This window comes from Scyliorhinus canicula, chromosome 23, assembly GCF_902713615.1.
Source record: "Scyliorhinus canicula chromosome 23, sScyCan1.1, whole genome shotgun sequence".
In the NCBI taxonomy this organism is placed as follows: domain Eukaryota; kingdom Metazoa; phylum Chordata; class Chondrichthyes; order Carcharhiniformes; family Scyliorhinidae; genus Scyliorhinus; species Scyliorhinus canicula.
The window spans coordinates 2,396,867-2,413,502 of record NC_052168.1 but is presented as its reverse complement, the minus strand read 5'-3'; the positions used below and the strand labels follow the sequence as shown (position 1 = coordinate 2,413,502).

General features: G+C 48.0%; 1 long non-coding RNA gene across 1 annotated transcript; it reads left to right on the top strand.

Annotated features, from left to right (window-relative positions):
• Positions 1-578: 578 nt before the first annotated feature.
• Positions 579-4,422, top strand: LOC119956286. The gene is made up of 2 exons (XR_005458616.1): positions 579-1,145; positions 2,961-4,422. It is a non-coding gene; the product is annotated as an uncharacterized LOC119956286 (long non-coding RNA).
• Positions 4,423-16,636: the final 12,214 nt, after the last annotated feature.

The window sequence follows — 16,636 nt, the reverse complement described above, 5'->3', positions numbered from 1 at the left end:
CCCAGTATGTGATTAATTTGAAATAGTCCAATTCTTTAGATTATTATTATCCAACACTATGTAATAACTAAATGTATACTGGAACTGGTTTAGAATGTCGCCTTTTAAACAGTGACCAATGCTATACACTTACACCCTCACCCTGGAGGTGCTGGAGCGGTTTGGGCTTGGACCAGGGTTCACCGTGTGGGTGAAGTTACTGTGCAACGCTCCCTTGGCGAAGATACGGACAAACACCACCAGCTCGAAATACTTCCAGCTGCACAGAGGCACGAGGCAGGGATGCCCGCTGCCCTCGCTGCTGTTCGCCCGGGCAATCGTGCCACCGGCGATCGCCCTCAGAACAGCGAAAGGCTGGTGAGGAATCCAGATGGGTTACAGAGAGCACAGAGTCTCACTCTCTGCGGATGATCTGCTCCTCTACATTCTCAACCCTCACTCCAACATGGATGGGATCATGGAGCTCTTACAGGAGTTTGGGAACTTATCGGGCTACAAGCTCAACCTGAGCAAGTCTGGAATCTTCCTGATGAACCCGTAAGGGAGAGGGACTGAGCCGGAGGGACTGCCGTTCAAACAGGCCCCAAACAAGTTCCTCAACCTTGGGGTCCAAATAGCCCCACGGCTGGACACGGATCCACAAACGGAACCTGACGAGTCTGATGGAGGAAGTCAAGAAGGACCTGACGAGGGAGATGGAGAGGACACACTCCCACTCTCCCTTCAATGGGTTTTCGCATTGAAACCACCCCACCACGTCAAGGTGACGGTCGCCCAGACCCTTTACGCCACGGGGTCTTTCCAATCTCCGAGTGGGGACCTGTCCGGGATCTCACAGAGCGCAGTGCGCAGGAGCATCCACGCCATCACGGAGGCCAGAGGGTCCTTAGACACTGTAACACTGCCAAACGGGAGCCGCTCACAGACCCCGGTGTTTACTCCCTATTCACCATCTCGGTGTCTCAGGCAGTGTTCTGTGGGGTGTGTGTTTGTCAATCTTGCAATGATGATGATGCAATAATTCCAGGAATACAGTTCAATAAACACGGAAGCAATCTTGTTCCAATCAGTTTAACATTATCCGAGTTGGTATATATACAGGAGAGGAACAGACAGAATTATAGAGACGGTTCCAACTGAAGATGGTGAGTTAAGTTTATTATCTGAGGAATATTTAAGTTTCAATGTTGGAGTTCTGGGTTTATCTCCAGGTGTCTCTGGGATGTCAGCTCTACTCCTGCTACCCCCTGTGACACAGTCTTGGGGAGGCCAAGGACTGTCTGCTCTATTCTGTAAAGTATCTGCAATAGTTTTCAATTCCTTTCCATCTTCTCTCCCGGGTAACTCGCTGGGTTTTCTGCTTCACCAGCTCTAGTTGCAGGATCAGTCTGAGCTGGACAGTGACTGGGATCCCACCCTGGGGTCCCTGTGAGGGGTGTCACCCACAGGGAGAGCTTCACATGGCACTGTGCCCAATGGACCCCCCTCTATTCTGGGGAAGGGTGGGGGGGGTCCTTCAGGATGGCAAGGCTGTGATGGGCCGAATGGTTGACCTCACATTGAGTTTCACAGAGTTGCTATTTATAGTTAGGTTGGTGTGTTATGAATTGCAAACCAATAGAGCAGATTCCTGATGATTTAATGATCTCCATGAGTGAGGATTGAAGGTTTTTGAGGCTGTCAGGGAGATTGAGATCAGGAAAAGGCAGAGAGATTCCTGACAGTTTAGAATCCACAATTCCGGAATAAAAACAAGGATTCTCCTGAACACATTTCTCTCACGTTCCTAAAGTATTTTTCTGATCTCTCCTCCCCTCTTACAGTTACATTTAGAGATTGATCGATACTCCACACCCTCATTATCATCAAATCGATACTTATCCATTCTCTCCAACTCGAACTCGGTCCTAAACCTCAAAGTGTGAAACTCTCTTTCCCTCTTTTTCCCACAATCGACTGAACTGATAACCCTCCAGTGATTTTCTTTCTCTTTCTTCCAACTCCTCAAACCCCCGTCTCCTGCTGTCTGGATCCCCATTCTTTATTCACTGAATCATTGTGTATTTCCAGCATTTTCTACTTTTAGTCACAGGCAGTTTATTTATTCAAATTCCATGAAGTAAACTGATGTAAATCTTGAGTGTTGAGTGTAATTTTGATCACCTTCCTCAGTGAGTGATATTGAGTGTGTGGAGTGGAGAGAAATGAAAATCGCCTATTGTCACGAGTAGGTTTCAAATGAAGTTACTGAGAACAGCGCCTAGTCGCCACATTCCAGCGCCTGTTCGGGGAGGCTGGTACGGGAATTGAACCGTGCTACTGGCCTGCCTTGGTCTGCTTTCAAAGCCAGTGATTTAGTCCTGTGCTAAACATCCCAAAGGTCAGGATAATCACAATATTTGGGATCCTGTGTATTCAGGATCCAGTTTGTCCGATTTGGCTCAGAGAGGGAGCAATTGAGGGGTTTAAAAAACTGAAGGGATTGAACCCAGTCTGATTGGAGAGATTATTTGAGATGGACTCTCGTGGAATCTGAAATCTTGAGGGCAAGGTTAAATGTTGGGAAGGATTTATCATCACTCCCTGGGCTGTTTATACAAGATACAGTGAGATCACCCAGTGATCAGGACTAAAATTGTTGCTTTTTCTTGTAGCATATTTATGCTCTCGACTCTTTTTCTAAGTTCTTAAATTCTGTTTGTTGTGAGCTGGCTGGTGTGGAAAGAGGTTGTGGAGATCAGGAATTCCCCATCTGCACCCCCTCCACCTTCGAGAGCTTCCTCAATAATCCCCACTCCCCATGACCAAGCTGCTTAACCTCCCTCCTGGCTCAGTGTTTGCCTTCACGTCCACTGTTTGGGATCTTTTCATTGATTGAATGATCTTTACAAATATGTCACTGGGGATGTGTGGAGATTGTGAAAGATGCTGAACAAATGCAAGTTATTTCCCTTTTTCAGGGTAAACGTGTTTACTTACTCCGGGAGGAAGGCACTGATTATTACATAGTCGGTCATTCCAACAATTACCAACGTCGAATTTCTCAGCTTCAAACAGGAAACCCCCGGAAACTGATCTATTTATGTTCAACGAAAATGAAGGATAAGGATGATGAAAAGAATGTTCGTGAGGCGTTGGAGGAGTACAAAGTGGATCTGGGCGGAGGGACTAAGTGGTTTAAAATCCCTGACGATGACATCGAAGGTGCATGTGAAGCAATTAGAAACATTAACCCTGCAGATTATGAAGTTGTCTCTCCTCGGGAGAGAGGAACGATCAGTAACAGTGTCACTGGGCTGGACGCTGTAAAAAGATTTGTGTGTTTGTATTTTCAGCATTTGATGAATAATAGGAATTTGAGTTAAATTAATTTTGATCCAATGTCCTTTTTAGGGGAAGCGACACCCAACACCCATTCAGATAGGAACCAATTACAGCAACAACAGGTGGGTTCAGACCCCCTCAATCCGGCCACAATCCCCTCACCCCCATCAGATAGGGGTGTCCTACTGACCCCCACTTAAACCCGGATCTCAGTGTAGCTTCCAATCCATCAGAGCTGTCACTCACATACTCACTGAATCAGGGCAATATTGGGAGGCTGTCATTCAGTCACTGGGTGGAATTTGATCCTATTTTACCCCCAAATTCCACAATCCCACCATATAGAGTCCAGCCCAGTGGGGCCCAGTACATACTGCTATTCTACTGCAAAAGGCAATCATACCATGTCCTATCCAATGGGATATCCCTGTGCTCTTCTATCGCCATTTTCTTATATTAATCGATCGCATTCTTCATGTCAAAGTCTCAAGGGGTCTATTTAGTTACACGATGATCTTTCACTAACCAGCCTGAAGTATATTGACTGTATTAATGAACTGTCCAACACTGGGTGATGGGGAGAATTTCTCGGATCTTGGATCCAGGGGCTGAAGGAGGGAAGGGAATCGGGGATGAGGGAGTGTGGATTGGACCAGGAGAAAGGCCGAGAGCAGCTCGCTGTTAATTGTGTGACGGTGAAAGAATAAACAATCAATCGTTGCATTAGAAAGATTGGCAACATAATCTGTAACAAAGTTTGTAATATTTTATGCTTTATAATTACACATAATTAACACTTGATTTTTAATATACAAGTGGAGGCAGTGGTGGAGTGGTATTATCACTGGACCAGAGACCCAGGGGAAAGCTCCTGGGCCCAGAGTTCGAATCCCCACCAGGGCAGATGGTGGAATTTAAATTCAATAAAAATCTGAAATTTAAAGTCTAACGATGACCATGAAACCATCAAAACCCATCTGGGTCACTAATGTCCTTCAGAAAAGGAAATCTGCCGTCCTTACCTGGTACTATGCTTTGTATCTTTCTGACTTAAATTTATGCCTTGTAATGTTTAATAAAGCTTTTCAATTCACCATTTAAAGTGTCCATTCTTGCTCGATGGTTCAGTCTTGTAGAACCTAATTCAATTCACAATTGGGGATTCATTGCAAATGTCCCGGACCCCAGATATCCCCAGGGTTGTAGCTCCTGCTCACACTCTGGTCAGATATTGGATTGTGTGGGACTGCAGCCCAGTGAGAGTCGGGGAGGAGGGGAGGGAATTAGGGATGAGGGAGTGTGGATGGGCCCAGGAGGAAAGCTGAGGAACTCCTGAGCTTTGAGCAGACGGAGCACCAGGGAACGGGTCTGGAGAGATGGTGGAAGGAATGTTGACTCATTCTTTGGTCTCCTGATTTTAAATCAACCCAGCCTCTCTCCCCATTGGTGGTTTGTCAATGGGTGTGTCCAATCACAGTCCACTTCCTCCAGGGAAAGATGCAGGGAGAGAAATCTCCGAATGATGCCTCGATCAACAGGAGGATCAGAGATCCCGGCCTGGGAGTACAGACAGAGGGAGCACAGTCTGAGAGTACAGACAGCGGGAGCACAGTCTGAGAGTACAGACAGCGGGAGCACAGTCTGAGAGTACAGACAGAGGGAGCACAGTCTGAGAGTACAGACAGAGGGAGCACAGTCTGAGAGTACAGACAGAGGGAGCACAGTCTGAGAGTACAGACAGAGGGAGCACAGTCTGAGAGTACAGACAGAGGGAGCACAGTCTGAGAGTACAGACAGAGGGAAAGCACAGTCTGAGAGTACAGACAGCGGGAGCACAGTCGGAGAGTACAGACAGAGGGAAAGCACAGTCTGAGAGTTCAGACAGGGGGAAGCACAGTCTGAGAGTACAGACAGAGGGAAAGCACAGTCTGAGAGTACAGACAGCGGGAGCACAATCTGAGAGTACAGACAGAGGGAGCACAGTCTGAGAGTACAGCAAGCGGGAGCACAGTCTGAGAGTACAGACAGAGGGAGCACAGTCTGAGAGTACAGACAGGGGGAGCACAGTCTGAGAGTACAGACAGAGGGAGCATAGTCTGAGAGTACAGACAGCGGGAGCACAGTCTGAGAGTACAGACAGAGGGAGCAGTCTGAGAGTACAGACCGAGAGAGCACAGTCTGAGCGTACAGACAGAGGGAGCACAGTCTGAGAGTACAGACAGAGGGAGAACAGTCTGAGAGTACAGACAGAGGGAGCACAGTCTGAGAGTACAGACAGAGGGAGCACAGTCTGAGAGTACAGACGGGGGGATGCACAGTCTGAGAGTACAGACAGAGGGAGCACAGTCTGAGAGTACAGACAGGGGGGAAAACAGTCTGAGAGTACGGACATAGGGAGCACAGTCTGAGAGTACAGACAGAGGGAGCACAGTCTGAGAGTACAGACAGAGGGAACACAGTCTGAGAGTACAGACAGAGGGAGCACAGTCTGAGAGTACAGACAGAGGGAGCACAGTCTGAGAGTACAGACGGGGGGATGCACAGTCTGAGAGTACAGACAGAGGGAACACAGTCTGAGAGTACAGACAGAGGGAGCACAGTCTGAGAGTACAGACAGGGGGGAAAACAGTCTGAGAGTACGGACATAGGGAGCACAGTCTGAGAGTACAGACAGAGGGAGCACAGTCTGAGAGTACAGACAGAGGGAACACAGTCTGAGAGTACAGACAGGGGGAGCACAGTCTGTGAGTACAGACAGGGGGGATGCACAGTCTGAGAGTACAGACAGAGGGAAAACAGTCTGAGAGTACAGACAGAGGGAGCACAGTCTGAGAATACAGACAGAGGGAACACAGTCTGAGAGTACAGACAGCGGGAGCACAGTCTGAGAGTACAGACAGAGGGAGCACAGTCTGAGAGTACAGACAGAGGGAGCACAGTCTGAGAGTACAGACAGGGGGGATGCACAGTCTGAGAGTACAGACAGAGAGAATCACAGTCTGAGAATACAGACAGGGGGGGATGCCCGTAGTGTCCTAAAAAGTAAGGTTAAGGGGGGGGTTGTTGGGTTACGGATATAGGGTGGATACGTGGGTTTGAGTAGGGTGATCATTGCTCAGCACAACATCGAGGGCCGAAGGGCCTGTTCTGTGCTGTACTGTTCTATGTTCTATGTTCTACTTTAAAATTGTAATGTGAGCTTTGGGATGGAAAACAGCCAAAACACTAAAAACGCAATCTGGCAATAACAAACCTCCTGTTGGCAGAAAAGTAGGACTGGCCTATAAGACTATAGGAAAGGAGGATCCTCCCAGTTGCTCTGGCATGCCGATGTTCCCCTATTCAGGCGATACCGAAGAGGAGGAGGATTTCAACCCTAGACCCCACCCTCATGCTCCCCGATCCTACAATTCCACTGTCCTAAGTCCTGACTCCCACTTCTGATCCCATTACCAATGACTCCCGCTGATGTGTCCCCCTTAGCGACACGCACTCGGTCACAGATGCAAGCCGGAAATATCTTCTCTACGGAAGACATGATAATTGACTAAAAGGTGTTGATTAAAAGATCCACAATAAGGGAATTATGGAAGTGAAGTTAATGAGTTACCAATTTAGAAGCATGCTGGCAATAATGACTAAAGTTTAACATTGCTTTTGAACAAAATTTAATAGATCAGATGATGTAAACTAACTACTGCTTGGAACGCTGTACTGGCCTTATTTTGATAACAAGTGGTTCTTTTGAAGGACAACAAAATGCGTACTTGAATTGTTTTTAAACTAATGGCAAAACATTCATAATTCCTCTTGCAAATGTTCCCAAAGTTGTTCAGTTCACACTATATCAGTTTAAAAGAAAGTAACTTTACAAATAAGAGTAATTGAAATATGAATAAGTTTTTGGATTGCGTGAAAAGACGTAAATGGCATCACGCCAAGTTCACCGCCCCTTAGATTCTGCAGGAAACATTAACCATTTCAGCAGACAGTTGGTCTTTTTTGAATTGACAAAGAAAAAATACACGTCTCTAAGAATAGCTAATGCCTCTAAAATTAATCAGTGCAAATTGACTTAAATGGAATAACACAGATAAAGTTTTCGAAGGAGAATGAAAAATGTTTTTGTTCGAAATTTGTCCCCAAGGACAAGGGCTGAATCCAAGAGAGAGAAAGAGAGACAGAGGAAGAGATTGAAGGAGAGAGAGAGCCAGGGACAGAGACAGGAACTGTTAGAGACAGCGAAAGTTGAGAGAGCGAAAGAGAGCGAGTCAGGGAGAGGCAGAGATGGAGAGGTAGACAGATAAAGAGAAAGAGCGACAGGAGTTCCAAAGACAGATAGAGTTACGTAGAGAGGGAGAGAGATAGATAAGAGAGAGAGGGAAAGAATTCATATTTCATTTTTCAGACTTTGACTTTAAAAATTATGTTTCAAGCTGTGATGATTTGAAAGAGGTAAAGAGATATCGATGCCAACATGGTCCTTGTTATTACCTGAAACCTTCTCTGTGTTCTATGCTGGCAGCTAACGTTAACCCTGAGTACCACTGTTTAAAAAAATAAAAATCTAAAAACTGCAGGAAGTCTTACAGAAGATTAATGACACTTGGGCACAGCTATTAAAACACCCGATAGAGTCCAGATGAGAGAATATAGTGACCCAAGCCTTGATAACGGCATTACCATATCACCTATCCCGCAGGCCCAGCTTCGAAATTTTCCCCTATTCATTACTCCACAGTGGTGGTTGATTGATTTTGATCCCTCACACTTTTCACCTCCCTTAGATATTCCCAATCCACATGTCACTCTTTGCTACAATCATACAGTAACCTCGCCAAATTTGGAGAGCATTTACCAAGACAAAAAAAGGATCTGCCTTTCTTGTTGATTTACCCCACAGCCTATGGCGTCAGTCGAGACTTGTGTCACCCCACGTGACCCTTTCTGTCAACGAAGGCTACAGTGCCAAGTCCTTGGGATTTCCGGCAGCTGCACTACGAGGACAAGCTGATACTTTCCTCAGTGAAAGTCAAACCCTACCCGCAGGCACTTTAGAATATTTTAAACGCCCATTTGTCCTCATTGGCACACTGCACCATCATCATTCAACCCAATCTACGACTCCTGAACTACCCGCAGATTTATGGGCAGCCTCCAAACACAAAGTTGCTTTCACTAATGTCCCTCCCTTGCCCTGGATTTCACAGTACCCTTTGCTTCCCGAGGCTGAAGGAGTCTCGGTTATGATTCAATCGTTCCTTCAACAGGGAATTCTGATGCCATGCCAATCGCCCTGAAATACCCAATTCTTCCAGTTCCTAAGATAGGAAGACCATCCGAATGGCGTTTGGTCCAAGACCTCCGGCGTATTAATCAGATAGTGGAACCCTTACATCCTATTGTCCCGAATCCGGCAACAATCCTTAGCAATGTCCCACCGGAAACGACTATTTTCACCCTTGTTGATTTGCAACAGACCTTTTTTGCGATCCCCCTCGCCCCTGAATCACAGTATTTGTTTTCTTTCACATTTAAGGGAAAGCAATACACCTGGGCTAGACTTCCACAGGGCTTCATTCATTCCCCAACCCTTTTCTCACAGGCATTGCACTCCCAGTTAGCGACATTAGCACCTCTTGGTGGCTCCACCATCATTCAATATGTTGATGACTTACTCCTTGCCAGCCCTGATTTCATTGCTAACCAGCGTGACACCTTTTACCTGCTCATCCGTCTCCATTCATGGGGATATGTGAGCCCGCCCACTAAAGTTCATAAAGGCCAACGACAGGTCAAATTTTTGGGTGTCCTAATAAGTGCTACTGATCACTCCCTTACTCAGGAACACATTACTCCTATACTGCAGACCCCATTTCCTACATCGCCCAAGCAGGTGCGAGCCTTTTTAGGATTAGTGAACTTTTGCAGACAATGGATTCCGAATGTTACTGTACATACTAAAGAATTAACTCTGTACTCCTCTCAAAATGTTCCTCTTAAGTTTGAACTACCTGATTCAGCAATGCAATCTTTCATTATTCTGAAAAACGCCCTGGCTACCGCCCCAGCGCTAGGACGACCTATGTATGACAGACCCTTTCAGCTGTACGTTAATGTTCTTGATAAATGCGCCACTGGTGTTCTTACACAAGAACACGGTGACCGGCGTCATCCGGTCACCTACTATTCTACCAAATTAGATCCTGTAGCTTGCGGTCTACCTCCCTGCACCCAAATTCTTACGGCTGTCCATTTGTTAGCACAGGCAGCCTCTAATCTGACGCTTCACCAGCCAGTACAAGTGCATACTTCACACTCTATCGTGGCTCTCCTAACGTCTCAGCAAACCCAGCATCTGACTCAAGCGCGATTGAGCCGCTATGAGGTTTCACTATTGCAAAACCCCTACCTCTCTTTTCATTATTGTTCAACCTTAAATCCTGCTGTGTTCCTTGAACAGCCCCCCGATAACCTTGGGGACCCACTACACGACTGTTTACTTCGGAATCACTTCCTTACCGCACCTCGCCAGGATTTAACAGACAGGCCTATTGATAATCCAGATCTAATTTTTTATGTTGATGGCAGTTCTTCCATTTCCCCATTTGGCGTCCCACAGTCGGGATATGCCGTGGTAACCGACACCGACGTGCAGGAAACAGCAGCCTTCCAGACCCCTGTCTCTGCACAAAAAGCCGAGCTATTCGCCCTTACTCGAGCATGTATTTTGGCCACAGACAAAAGTACTAATGTTTACACTGATTCTAGGTATGCCTTTGGCGTGACCCATGATTTCGGTCGCCTCTGGCAGCAGCGAGGTTTTCTCACCTCTGTGGGAGCTCCCATTCAAAATGCTCTTTGGGTTAAAAATCTCCTCAATGCTATTCAGCTTCCCCGTCAATTGGCAGTTATTAAATGTGTTGCGTACACGAAGGGTGACACTCCTGTTCAATTAGGAAATGCCCGTGCTGATTCAGCTGCTAAAGCTGCAGCTTCATCAACCTCTAGTTCCCAGTGGGGCAAATCAGGCTCTAAACCAGGTACCTGCATTAAGGACGAAGAGCATGCCAGAGATAACTGAAGTTTAAAATTACAGAGGGACGCCTCTGATTCTGAGCGAACACTATGGACGTCAATGGGGTGTTCGCACTCCTTGACACGAGACCTCTGGCTGACTCCAGTTGGTCAAGTTTGTATTCCGAATTCTTTATTGCCGGTACTTGTTGATTATTTGTATTCTTGTACCCATCTTGGCAAGGGGGGAGTGGTACAGCTACTCCTAAAAACTTGGTGGCACCCAGATTTGAATACAGCAGCGCAAACGCGGCTGGATCGATGCGTCATTTGCATGAAACATAATATGGGTAAAGGTATTAAATGCCCTCCGGGAACCACCCCCTTGCCAGATGGTCTTTTTGCTTGTATACAGCTTGATTTTATCGAATTGCCAAAAGCACAGTGCTATAAATATTGTTTAGTAATAATCGATGTGTTTCGTAAATGGATTGAAGCCTTCCCCACCACTAATTGTACGGCACATACAGTAGTGAAGTTGTTGTTAACGGAAGTCATTCCTCATTTTGGGGTACCCAAAATGGTGAGCTCAGACAATGGACCACATTTTGTAGCACGGATCAATACTGAATTGTGCGAAGCCCTTGTAATTAAACAGCAACTGCACTGCGCGTATCACCCGCAGACAGCAGGAATTGTGGAAAGAGCCAACGGGATGTTAAAAGTAAAATTATCTAAATTAACTGAAGAAACTGGGTTAAATTGGCTAAAAGTATTACCCTTGGCACTGTTTCACATGCAAGTGACTCCCCATCCGCGGACCGGACTGTCAGCTGCAGAGATAGTCTATGGTCGGCCAATGAGGACTCCCTGGGATGCCCATGAAAAACCCCCAGAGGGAGTAGACCTCCAAGTGATGGGGGAACAAATGCAGAACTATTTGAAGTAATTAACACTTTCTTTGAAGTTTCTCCACTCACAGGTAAAACAGGCACATCTCTCAGTAATGGCAGGGACAGCCATCCCTCGATATCCAGTGGTCAAACCCGGAAACCACGTGTTGGTGAAAAACTGGGACAGAAAGAAACTAGGACAACGCTGGAGCGGACCCTTCCTCGTATTACTGACGACACCAACTTCGGTCAAACTTGAAGGACGTGCCAGTTGGACACATCTATCCGATTGCAAGAAGATAGTCTCCAACCCAGACGAGAACACAGGATGAAGATCTTCAGTATAATTTTTGGACTTTCTGGACTATTTAGCCTTAATGACCACTCGGTAGTAAAACAACGAACTAAACGAGACCTGCCTTCCAATACCTATTTACATATGTCATATCTTTACGCCGAAAAATTGAATATTAGCAAGTGTTGGGTTTGTACCCACATCCCCGTCCATTCGAGGGAAGGAATACCTCTCCAATCTCTCCCCTCTCATACCGCAGACAGTTGAATGGATTTTATGACAAAATCAAACAGGGATCAGGGGAGATAGGGGGAATATGAAAATATGGAGATCTGCTAGCTATGACATGACTAAATTTTCAGCTTCATATCAACCTACCTATAATCATGCCTTGACTCCACCCTCCCTCACTGTCCACTCGTATAATGTTCAAGGTTCCATATGTTTTATAAATCAGGGAAAGGAAAGTTAATGGGGCAAAGTAGGTGCAACCTACCAATATAATCCCCTGGATGACATCAGTTGATGATTTTACAGCCTACAATGGAACCTATTTCATATGCGGCACTAAAGCATATCCGTGGCTCCCCATTGATTGGACAGGATCCTGCTTTCTGGGATATTTCGTACCCCAAATGCATCACCGACCCACCCTTAAGCACTCCCCCTCGCGAGCAAAAAGAACAATTTCTAAAACGGAACAATTCCTTATGATGGCCTTTCCCTTGTATGGAACGGGCAAGGCATCCAACGAACTGATCTACATGGCCTCAGCATTGGAACATCTGGCAAACGTAACGGCAACAGAAGCCAGGGACACTGGACAGGCACAGGCCGAGGTCTCAGCTGAGCTAGTGGCTGTCCGGACCGTGGCATTACAAAATCGACTGGCTTTGGTTTATCTGTTAGCCTCGCAGGGAGGAACGTGCGCTATCATAGGCCAAGAGTGCTGTACTTACATTCCAGATGGCTCTGAAAATATCACTAACCTGGCCGACCATATTAAGAGACAGGCTGCTCAAATTCAAGAAATTGGCAGTGAATTGCACGACTATAACCCGCCGGGTTGGCTAGGGTGGGTGGGTCATGGATTATTTGATTGGATCGTTAAGGCCTTTATTCTACTACTACTAATGCTACTAGGGATAGGATTGCTTGCCTGCTTGTGTAAATGCATTTTCAAACGAATCATGGATATACCTATTTAGCTAGTTGTCATGATATGACAAAAGGGGGGAGTGTGGTATTGTGCGAAGCAAATAATGGCATGATGGGAAAACTAGTCAAGTCTTCTTGGTACAATTGAATTTAAACTGACTTCACATAACCTAAGGCACAAATACAAACAGCCAAGGTCAACTTGACCTGAGAACTGGCTGACTCTAAAACTCGGATAAGGCACGTTCGTCATGAGACCAGAGCAGTCTCAATACATACGATAAGCTAAAAAAACTGTCTCTTCCTGTACTTAAACAAATTTGCTCCATCTCTTAAAACAAAGACAAGATAATGATATGAGACCCCAGTCCCCTAAAGGTCAGCAAGGTGACGCCTTTGTAATGATTATTACTTATGTTTTACTTTTGATCAAATTCCTGACCAAGCTGTATTCATGTTATCTTGATCCTATAATGTATAAAAATTGTCTTATTCTTCTGTGATAGTGCAGACTTGGGATGGACCCAGCAGTTTGTACTTGACTGCCTTCCGACTTCAAGTCTCAGCCAATACTGCTAGCAGTTGTAATTCATAAAATAAAGTTCAGTTTTGCTTACCTAATGAGTGCTGCTTGAAACTTTCTATCACAGCACAGAAGCGGGGAAAAAACTGACTACGACAGGGGTCCCTCACAGACTCTGGTCACTGTAACACTGTCCACACTGGGGTCCCTCCCAGACGCTGGTCACTGTAACACTGCCCACACTGGGGTCCCTCACATACCCTGGTCACTGTAACACTGCCCACACTGGGGTCCCTCACAGACCCTGGTCACTGTAACCCTGCCCACACTGGGGTCCCTTCCAGACCCTGGTCACTGTAACCCTGCCCACACTGGGGTCCCTCCCAGACCCTGGTCACTGTAACCCTGCCCACACTGGGGTCCCTCCCAGACCCTGGTCACTGTAACCCTGCCCACACTGGGGTCCCTCCCAGACCCTGGTCACTGTAACCCTGCCCACACCGGGGTCCCTCCCAGACCCTGGTCACTGTAACCCTGCCCACACTGGGGTCCCTCCCAGACCCTAGTCACTGTAACCCTGCCCACACTGGGGTCCCTCCCAGACCCTGGTCACTGTAACCCTGCCCACACCGGGGTCCCTCCCAGACCCTGGTCACTGTAACCCTGCCCACACTGGGGTCCCTCCCAGACCCTAGTCACTGTAACCCTGCCCACACTGGGGTCCCTCCCAGACCCTGGTCACTGTAACCCTGCCCACACTGGGGTCCCTCCCAGACCCTGGTCACTGTAACCCTGCCCACACTGGGGTCCCTCCCAGACCCTGGTCACTGTAACCCTGCCCACACTGGGGTCCCTCCCAGACCCTGGTCACTATAACCCTGCCCACACTGGGGTCCCTCACAGACCCTGGTCACTGTAACACTGCCCACACTGGGGTCCCTCCCAGACCCTGGTCACTGTAACCCTGCCCACACTGGGGTCCCTCCCAGACCCTGGTCACTGTAACCCTGCCCACACTGGGGTCCCTCCCAGACCCTGGTCACTGTAACCCTGCCCACACTGGGGTCCCTCCCAGACCCTGGTCACTGTAACACTGCCCACACTGGGGTCCCTCCCAGACCCTGGTCACTATAACCCTGCCCACACTGGGGTCCCACCCAGACCCTGCTCACTGTAACCCTGCCCACACTGGACACCCTCTCAGACCCTGGTCACTGTAACCCTGCCCACACTGGAGACCCTCCCAGACCCTGGTCACTGTAACCCAGCCCACACTGGGGTCCCTCCCAGACCCTGGTCACTGTAACCCTGCCCACACTGGGGCCCCTCCCAGACCCTGGTCACTGTAACACTGCCCACACTGGGATCCCTCCCAGACCCTGGTCACTGTAACCCTGCCCACACTGGGGCCCCTCCCAGACCCTGGTCACTGTAACACTGCCCACACTGGGGTCCCTCCCAGACCCTGGTCACTGTAACACTGCCCACACTGGGGTCCCTCCCAGACCCTGGTCACTATAACCCTGCCCACACTGGGGTCCCACCCAGACCCTGGTCACTGTAACCCTGCCCACACTGGACACCCTCTCAGACCCTGGTCACTGTAACCCTGCCCACACTGGGGTCCCTCCCAGACCCTGGTCACTGTAACCCTGCCCACACTGGGGTCCCTCCCAGACCCTGGTCACTGTAACCCTGCCCACACTGGACACCCTCCCAGACCCTGGTCACTGTAACCCTGCCCACACTGGGGTCCCTCCCAGACCCTGGTCACTGTAACACTGCCCACACTGGGGTCCCTCCCAGACCCTGGTCACTGTAACCCTGCCCACACTGGGGTCCCTCCCAGACCCTGGTCACTGTAACACTGCCCACACTGGGGTCCCTCCCAGACCCTGGTCACTGTAACCCTGCCCACACTGGGGTCCCACACAGACCCTGGTCACTGTAACCCTGCCCACACTGGGGTCCCTCCCAGACCCTGGTCACTGTAACCCTGCCCACACTGGGGTCCCTCCCAGACCCTGGTCACTGTAACCCTGCCCACACTGGGGTCCCTCCCAGACCCTGGTCACTGTAACTCTGCCCACACTGGGGTCCCTCCCAGACCCTGGTCACTGTAACCCTGCCCACACTGGGGTCCCTCCCAGACCCTGGTCACTGTAACACTGCCCACACTGGGGTCCCTCCCAGACCCTGGTCACTGTAACCCTGCCCACACTGGGGTCCCACACAGACCCTGGTCACTGTAACCCTGCCCACACTGGGGTCCCTCCCAGACCCTGGTCACTGTAACCCTGCCCACACTGGGGTCCCTCACAGACCCTGGTCACTGTAACACTGTCCACACTGGACACCCTCCCAGACCCTGGTCACTGTAACCCTGCCCACACTGGGGTCCCTCCCAGACCCTGGTCACTGTAACCCTGCCCACACTGGGGTCCCTCCCAGACCCTGGTCACTGTAACCCTGCCCACACTGGGGTCCCTCACAGACCCTGGTCACTGTAACCCTGTCCACACTGGACACCCTCCCAGACCCTGGTCACTGTAACCCTGCCCACACTGGGGTCTGTTCTTGAAAATACAGAAAAAATGTGTCATTTGAAACATGGAAGTCTGGCAATATCTGGTTTGAGAGGGTACAGGGAAATATCCCACAAAAGTTTCATAGCAGCTTCAAAGAGCAGGGTTGTAAAATGCAGATTCTTGCTCACAAGCAGGCTAATCAAACACACCAGTCTCATGTGGTAAGCTAAAACAATGGCTCACACCTTCATGGAATGTAACTATCTCAGGAAGCATCTGAAAAAGCATGGATGAGAGTTTCAATTGCATTAAGTGACGAATGTTTAAAACAGGCAAGTCTTTCAAGTCATAACCAAGTTAAATTTTAGCATACAGCTAAAAGCAAAGTTTCACACCTTAATTGAAATAAACTCTCTTAGTAAACAGCTGGAAAGGATGGAAGATACTCAGTCAAATTTGGTGTCAAATTTAAAGTGTAAAATTCTATGAACATCAAACAATTAAAAGAAAATTGGAGACGACCTGTCTACGAGAAACATCATGTAAGTCAAAATCAAAGGCAAAGTTATGAGCTGGGGACAATTGGAAAATTAAACGATTTGAAATCACAGAATTAAAAGTAACACCTATTGAAACCAAAGCATTGTTTAATCAGATCTGAGAGGAGACGATATGCCCAAAATGAATAATTAGTTGTAGTAAGATGTTTACATCAAAGATACTTTTAAACTATCAAAGTGAAACAAGGCTATTTACAATAAAGTCGTTAAAACTTAATAACTCTCAGAAAAAGAATATAAACCCAGGGACCAGCAGCAGAGGACAGAGGACAGGAGAAACCAGCAACAGGAGAGAAGGGGAGGAGAACTCAGAGAGAGAGAGAGAGAGAGAGCTCGGT